This window comes from Monodelphis domestica, chromosome 1 (genome assembly GCF_027887165.1).
Source record: "Monodelphis domestica isolate mMonDom1 chromosome 1, mMonDom1.pri, whole genome shotgun sequence".
NCBI lineage: Eukaryota > Metazoa > Chordata > Mammalia > Didelphimorphia > Didelphidae > Monodelphis > Monodelphis domestica.
In genome coordinates this window covers 416863554-416872610 of record NC_077227.1, presented here as the reverse complement: position 1 = coordinate 416872610, position 9057 = coordinate 416863554, and the positions used below count along the sequence as shown (strand labels likewise).

Here is a 9057-nt window from a genome sequence, read left to right as displayed (position 1 = left end):
AATCTCCTTTAGTTTCTCCTTTCAAAATCTGGATTCTATACTATTTAGTACATTTATGTCAAAAAGATGAGGGATTTTTTATGAGATGAAAATCATTCAATTCATAGATAGATAAAAAGCTCTTCAGTTTCCTAACAGAGAAAAGCAAAATAAAAATCTTCTGGGGTTCCACTTCATATCCATTACAGTTGAAAGCTTGATAAAAATAGGAAATTACATATATTTGAGGGGTTGTGTAACAGATATTAAATTCACAGATTGTGGTTTCTCCTTCATTTTTTAAAATGTCCAATGATATCATGGCTAATAACTTGACTTAAACATGAATCAGATTTAAGTGAGGTATAATTACACAAAATCTTATATAACTCTCTCTTCCAGAGTCAGCAAAGTCCAGTGGCAAGACAAAAGTCAAGATGATTGGTGATGGTTCAGGATGTAGTGAATGATCTTGGAGTCTCTGTTACATGAACAAGCTCTAAGCTCTAATCTTGAAGTCTTTGATGTATGTCTAAGCTCTAGGTGCTCCACAATGTCTCTTTCAATCACATTCATGACCACATTTAACTATTCTGCCAGAGAAAGTCTTCACATACTTGGGGTATACATCCCCCTAGCTCTCTGATGGATTTGAGATCTATTAATTACCCTCAATGTGGTTTAGCCTATCTGCTGAGACAGGCTTCTCAGAGGCAAAGATGAGAGCTGGGTGAAAGGCTAAAACTAAAAGTAGATGAGCAGTCCTGAAAAGAGCTCAGTAAGCCTTAAAAATGCAAAAGATTCCAGTCATCCCTGAATAATACCTCATACACCCTTATGCAATGTGAATGGATACAACCATTCTAGAAAGCAAATTGAAATTATATGCCAAATGTAATTAAAACTGTATATATTCTGTAACCCAGCTGTACTACTACTAGGCCTGTCCAAAAAAGCAAAAAAAAAAAAAAACACTTTGTACAGGCTATCTATCTTGCTAGATAGATTTAAATCTCTATCACCATTTATAGGCAGGTAGGTGGCACAGTGGATAAAACCACAGACACTTACTGGTTGTGTGACCATGGGCAAGTTACATAATCCTCTTTGCCTCAGTTTCTTTATCTGAAAAATCAGATTATATTCCAATATAATTGATATTTTAACACCAAAAGAGGACACAGAGTCAGAGACTCCTAAAAATGACTGAACAAACACAAATCTCTCTCTCTTCCTCACACAAACACATTCATATATATGTATAAAATATTAATAATAGCTCTTTTTATGGTGACAACAAAAACAAAAAAAAATTACTTAAAAGTAAAGAGATATACATCAATTGGGAAATGGTCAAAGAATATGTGATCCATGTGTTTAATAGAACAATATTGTGTGGTAAGAAATGAGGAAAGACATACAAATTGATGCAGAGGCAAATTAGCAGAGAGCATGAGGATCAATTTATAATATAACAATAAAATTATAAAAATGAACAATTTTGCTCTATCCACTGTGCCATCTACTTGCCTATATATAGATAGTATTATATTATATTATTATATCTATATATTTTAATATACATATAATATAGATATATTTATGAATCTATATAAATAGTTATTTAGATATTTATAATAGATATTTAACATGAGGCAACTTGTTTGCTTTAATTGTGCATATTTGTTAGAATTATCGCCCTCCCCCCAATGACAGTGAAAGGGAGGAACATAGACTACTTTAAAAAATTTTTTTTAAGGTTTTCATTTTAAAAGGAAAGAAAAAAAGGAACTGAATGTGAAAAGTACATCCATCTAGGAACTTGTTAGCTAGGAACTACAAAAATAGCCAAAAATATGTTTCCTATTATTCTTTGTCTATATATTCTCTTTGCCTCTAACATTTGCTTAGCCCATGCCTGAGATTAAAAAAAAAATTGTCACTTCCTGTATTGGGGCCAGAACACTATTCTTTATTCATAATGCATATTTCTACATACTAGAATAATTAGTGCTGAATACTCAAAATAAGAATTTGAAATTATTTTTTTCCTGGAAAAATGAATTCATTTTTTAATAGAAGACAAATAAAGCAGCTTTAGGAGGATTCCCAGGGACTAGAGTTGTTTCCTCAAAGGGCTATGTGTGGGTCAAGAATGATGAATTCAGATATCAGACTGATAATTCAAGGACACAGCAGAATTGGAAATTCTTGATGTTCTTTTTGATAGGAATGGGTTTGGGGATACAGGATTAAATTCCCCATTGCAAAGTTCTATTTCTCCTTATATATGTGTTCATCTCCTCTCTTTTTCCTACAACTGAGACAAGAAAGGGAAAATTAGAACATGTTACTATTTTCTAGTAGTTACTATGGCTGAGAGGTACTGATATGTGTAACAAAAACTTGCAGACTGATATTCCATATGAGACCAGCCATGCCATAACCCCTTCTCTTCTATGTATTCATACTGGGTTCTTGCTGGGGTGAAAATGATAACTAGGAACCTGATGATGAAGAATACTCAAGGGATTATAAGTCTATCCTGCAGGTAAATTGTCTTGGTTGATGTCACATTATTCATAAATGACTCCTTCCCCCTTTCCTATGGCTGCTACATCTCCCATTTCAAATTCCATTTTCAATCCAGGCTGAAGATCCATCCTGGATGAATGGAAACCATAGAATCCATTAAAACTAGTTTGATCTCTAACTGGGTTTCATTTCAAACTGTCCTTTCTTAAAAACCAAAAAGGTGGCTGAAGGTGGCTTCATGCTTTCTTCTGGGAACCAAAAACAATGGGAAGACCTGGTTTTAGATGCTCTCCAATGTCTCTTCATTTCCAATACCAAATCACCAAAGCTTTGAACTGTAGAGCTAAGTATAGGACTCCTGCACAGGGTCGGCCAGTCCTGTGAGATCCCATTTGGGGTAACGAAAAATGAAGAATAACATGTAACGAAAAATGAAAGAAGAGATGGACACTATATGAAAGAGAAATAGTGCCAGCTTTATTTGCTTCACACAGGATTTTTATAGGCAAAGACTACTTAGACAAAATCCAGAGGAATTTATGACTCTTCATTTCAGAAACCCTAACCTTGGTCCAGGGGTAGGCAGGTGTTCAAAGGTTAACCACATTCTTTGTTTAATACAAATACAAACAAGGGGAAGAGGGGCAGACAAAGGGATAGGCGCCCACCCTATCACAATTTGCTTTTCATAAATGTTGTCCTGCTTTCTTCCTGTTTACTGTTCCATCCTTGGTCCCAGGATGGGTAAAGGTTAATCCACATCTTTGTCTGAAGCAAAGACAAACAAAGGAAAGAGGAGGCTCTGCCTCGACTACATTGAACCCCATCCTACTTGTGCCATTGAACAGGCTGAGACTTTTGAATTTCCACATTCACTTCCCATGGTTGGAGCTTGGGACCAGGAATCATCACCGTCTTGGGGATGGGATCCTTAGCAGGGGCCCAAGCAGGGACAATTTTCCATGCATTCTCCAGGCCCCCTACGGGTTTGTTAAGTGTCTCTCAAATACCACATACTCCAACACATCCTTGGGCACATCTTCTTGTCCATACATCAACCACCCAAACCGTTCATAGATAGCCAGGGTCTGGAGAGTGTGCATGTAGACGGTGACCTGGCCATATATGTTGCCCTTGCTTACCATATTTGGACAACAAACATGAACTACTCTTGGTGGTTCCATAGATTCCATAAAGCTCCAATGTACTGTCTTAAGTTGGACATCCCACACCATCTCTGGGAAACAGCACTCAGTTACCAGGGCATGAAGTCGGTCATGATCTGAGATATTAAGGCATTGATGAGCTTCAATAAAGATCTGCTGATCTTTTTCTGGGAAGGTATTGGTACGGAAATTAGCATCATATTCTCTAACTTTCCGAATTGCCAACTGTGAGGCCTTGCCTTGCTTTAGCTTCTCGGTTTTTTGCTGCAAGCCAGACTTGGAGAGGGATGTTAGTAGGACATCCACCTCAGGAGGAACATAGGCATCAAAAATCCCAGCTGTGCAGGCCAAATGAATGGGACACTCAAGACGTTATTTGGGAATGACAATCCCTGCAGCACAGGCTCGGTCCTGAAACTCCTTCTCAGTTTTGTATTTAGGCTCATAAATAGGAGGTATAAAGAGCTTCTTGGTTCTCATTGGGATCAAAGTGATGGGCTGGGTGACACAGACTGGGCTGAACAAGGCTTCTAAACTCTGGTGAGAACAGGTGCCCAGAACCTAGAGCAGGGAGAATACCCCTGGCAGCAAGGGTGCCGCCATGTTGTGTGCGCCAAGAATTTGAAATTATTTTGAAAATCATTGTCATTTGTATGATCCTCCTCTTATTCAATGACATTCGCAAAAAGATGTCTTAAGATCCAACTTTTGCAGATTAAATATTAATTTTAATGCTAATAAAACTTGTATATGGAAGAATATATTTTAAAGAGAATTATCATGCCCTAGTTTGAGAATTTGGACTGCTGTTTACTATTTTTCCTTAATGTAGGATTTGTTTCTTTTTCCCCCAAATATCTTTCAGTTCTCTTTTCTAGTACTGAATTGTCCACCCTGATTTTATTTAAAGGCATAATGCTGCAGAGTAGTTATCTTTATGTAGATAGATAGATTGTAGATAGATAGTCAGATGCATGCATGCACATGACAAGTCCATAAGGACACTCTAGGTCCATTGAGGCAAAAGTAACCAGAAAAGACATATTTGCTGATCTGCCTCAGACCCTGGCAAGGATGGTCTTGACCTTGACCTACAATCAATGCCTAAGAACACCTGGCTTTCTTAATTGGCTCAGAACATCCTGACTAGCTAATCACAAATCTTGGGTTCTTTCTCAGGGACAAAATATATTCTGATATTTTGTACTTCTAAAGAAATTCCTATGTCATTGATGACAGACCAAAAGAAGTTTTGAAGATTACCATTGGGTGAATAGTAGTCCTTACTGCACCTGTGTACTCTAATTGGCACCAAGGACACATGGCCTTGAGATAATTATTTTCCTTTGATCATAAGTGTGTAGAAGCTATGTAAATATTGCACCTATAATCTCAATAAATGGAATCTGTAATTGCATCCATAATCAGTTAGGGTCCTATATTCTGGATTCAATTATGCCTGATGGACTCCATGCATCTCTCTGTCTCTCTCTGCTCTTGGCTCTGCTTCATATCTTTCTACACTTCTAAAGTTCTCAGTCTGCCACACAAGCCACCACAGATTGCAGTACCAGCCATCTCTGCTGGTCAGGATGTGCTGTATGTAACCTGACTCCCAGCTGGCCAGACCACAGTAACTAGCTGGGGGCAGGGTTCTTCCCAAATACTCACTGTAGCTACCCATGAACCCACTGATGGGCATTTCCTGGGCCCACTACATGGAAGTATTCATGTATACATCCACTATTATAAACTATGTAACAAAATACATGTATGTATGTATATGTATACTTGCGTATATATTCTATATGTATATGTTTAGAGAAATATATTAAATGCACATAATGAAATTGACAGTCTCCCTGTTTTGTGTAATCTGTTTCCCTATTTTATTCTTCCTATTACTCTGAATAAAATGACTAGGAAAATGAAAAGAGAGAACTGTTGTGTTTGCCTAGAGAAGAGTTTGGAGTGAAGGACAGATTACTGATCACAGCTGGTTTCTTGCATAGATAAAAGTGAATTTTTAAGAATAGTTTCTGGGTCCTCAGGTAGATCTTTCTGTCCCTGCTATCCTTCTACCTATCTTTCACATGATCATTATTGTATGGATTCTCTTTTATGGGTCTCTAGCTTTTTACTCCTTAAGGAGAATACAGATTCCAAAGAGAAGGATCAGTGTGACTAAACCATTCATTTAAGAGTAGAAAACTAATAATCATGAGAAAGCAAAGAATTAGTAGTAGTAGTAGTAGTAGTTGTTGTAGTAGTATTTTTATTAGTACTAAAATTATGAATAGTAACTCAAATTTCTATAGCACCACAGGAATAATAAAACTCTTTTCTCACAACAACTTTATGAGGTAAGATAGTATAAGGATCATCTTCATTTTACAGAGAAGGAAACTGAAATTCTAATCATGGCCTTTAGTCATATAATCTATTAGTATCAAAGACAGAATTCAAACTTGTATTTCTTTTGACTAAATACAGAATTTCCTTGCAATACCATATTGGCAGTGTCTATGTATACAGAGCATTGAGAATCTACAGGAGTACAGAAAGGCAGACTAAAGGTACTGAAGACTCGCTGACATCTAAATTGTCTATAAGACCCATATTGTTTCCCATTTGTACATTATTTCCTTCTGGCTTCCCCCGTAGCCATTCTCAAATTTCTCTTGATTCTTGTAAGTGAGGAGCCTGCTGGAATTGCCTCCCTCATGGCCACTCCTTGAACTCCTTTAGCTTCTGACTATAGAAAAAGCTATTTTATAGCCCCATCCTGGGCCCCAGGAGAAAGAAAATAGGAGGAGGCTTTAGGTCATATAGTCTGATGCATGTCTGCTGGTTTTCACTTATTGAATTAGGACAAATTGGAACCTTCATAAACTGTAATATAAATCATTATCTCAAGTTAGCAGATGCAGTCACACCAGGGGTAGAGCACTGCTAATAACTCTGCCGGATTAGGACTGATTGGAACAATTGGAAACTTGTTTCTCTCAGCTTGATCAGCCTCATTGTAACTGCGGCAATTATCCTGTTTCACTTTCAAAAGCTCAGCAAAGACTTGCTGCCGCTTTACATCCATCCTTCTTAATGAAGCTACTCCACCATCCATCCCTTTGTCAGTCTGCTACCCTACAATAACAAGAGATAGCTTCAGTCCCCGAGGGAGCCAAGTGATTGCTGAATGGGTAAAACATCCCAAGAAACGTGAAAACTCCATCTAGAGCTTAATAATTAAAATATCATTTATTCCCTGAATACATGTTTCCTGAGCACCTGTGTGGTACACAGAATTGTGGGGGAATACAAAGAAATATCCTTGGTCTCATAGGACTTACAGTCTAATTAGGGAGAAAAGACACATTCACCAAAAAAGCTAAATACAGAACGAGGAATGTGTAAAGAATCAATGTGCATGACAGATTCTTGGCTTGGGAATCAGGAGATTCTATTCCCCTCTCAGATATGTGTTTTTATAGATATTTATAAAGTCAATAGTTTGGGATATGAAATCCAGTCTATGAATCTGTGCCTAAAATTTTGTATCTATACAATAGAGATTTTAGACTAGAGAACATGTAAAGTCATTTTCAAAACTAATAAATGAATAAAAATTAAAAAGTAAATAAAACTTTAAGCCTATGTTAACTATTATGGGTACATAGTGCCATAGAAATTAAAAGGAGGGAGAGATCATTTTCTGAGGCTAGCCCTTGAAAGGTGGACTGCATAAGAGGAATAGGGAAAAGGAACAGAAAGATAGAGACATGGATGAAGGAAAAGAAAGGGCATTTCAGTGGGAGCCAGTGCTTTGGTACATGAAACTGAGGAGGTCCAAATGGTTTGGTTCTTACTTTCTGGGAAAAAGAGTTGAAGTTCTAGGGACATAAAAGGGTCAATGGATAAATGATGCCTGTGAAACAATTCATAAGCCAGAACCTCAGAGAAGCAGGGTTTTTTCATTGTTTTTAAACTAGAAAGTGTACTAGAATATAAGATGGGAGCCCTGAATTTAAGTCATATTTCCAACAATTACTCATAATTTTTCCCACTTACGTAGACTGCTTTAAGGTTCTTTAAACGATGATACATTTTTTATTTAATTTGATCTGAGCTCATTACTTTGGAAGTAGTCTTCATGTCTCTGCTCCTCATTTTTCTTATCAGATGAGTGGGGTGACCTATATCATCTCTAGATCATCTCTTTATATTTCTCTATTTCCATACTTTTTTTCCTGGTTCAAACTTGTGATGTCATTAATTAGGGGAACTAGCATTGTCATATTTTCTCTAGTTAAACAGATCAGCAACTCATCTGTAATCTATGAGTTTAAAGAGACTAAAAAGATGCCTATAAGAAGAGAATTCATATGATCCAAACATAGTCATAGAATTAACATGCATCAGGATCAGAATTCACACCTAGACCCTCCTGATTCTCAGATTTGCCCTCTGTTAATTAAGCTTCTTAAGGGGAGGGCTGTTTCATTTTTATCTTAATTTCTCTAGCACTTAAGGCAATACTGGCACATAGTGTTCACTTAAATGCCTGTAGGGTGATTGATTATGACTAGTGAAAAAAATATTTCTTTGTACACCAGTCAGTAATCATCTCTTCATCAAACAACATAATGTTTGCATGCCCTAAAAACTGCTAAACTTCCCCATAATTCATCTCTGCATTTGTGCAAGTCATCCTCAATATCTAAACTATACTCCCTGCGCATTCAGCCTATAGAATTCTTTTTTCTGAAAAAAATATTTTTAACATTTTTTTCTTTTTAAATTGAATTTCAAATTCACTCACACCCTTCCACATGTCTGAGATCACTCAAATTGGCAAAACAAAATTAAAGAAAGGGAGAAAATTAGAAATTTGTACTGTACGCAGAGTTTTTTCATCATGACTCTTTGGCTTTGTCTTGGGCCATTGTTTGAATTACAGTAGCCAAGTCTTTCACAATTGATCATCATTTCAACAGTTCTGTTATTTTGCAAAATTATCTAATGGTTCTTCTCACTTCACTTTTCGTGAGTCCATTATAGGTGATGCCATGTTTGTTGTTGTTCTTTGTTTTTCTCAAGCCACCTTGTTATTTCTTATAGCAAAATAATAATCCAAATAATTATATACTCCTACCTGGTCAGCTATTCCCCAGATGATAAACATTCCTTCAATATCTAATTCTTTGCCACCACAAAAAACCTAGTAAAAATATTTTTGTATATATAAGTTTTTTTTTCCTTTTTTCTTTCATTTCTTTGGGTTACCAACTTAGTAGTGATATTCCTGGGTCAAAGGTTATCCATAGTTTGATAGCCCTTGGTGCATTACAAGTCATTCTACAGAATGGGAGATGAATTT

At 36.6% G+C, this 9057-nt stretch overlaps 1 pseudogene; it reads right to left on the bottom strand.

The window, feature by feature from the left end:
• Positions 1-3024: 3024 nt before the first annotated feature.
• On the bottom strand, positions 3025-6774 carry LOC100014579 (39S ribosomal protein L45, mitochondrial-like; annotated as a pseudogene).
• Positions 6775-9057: the final 2283 nt, after the last annotated feature.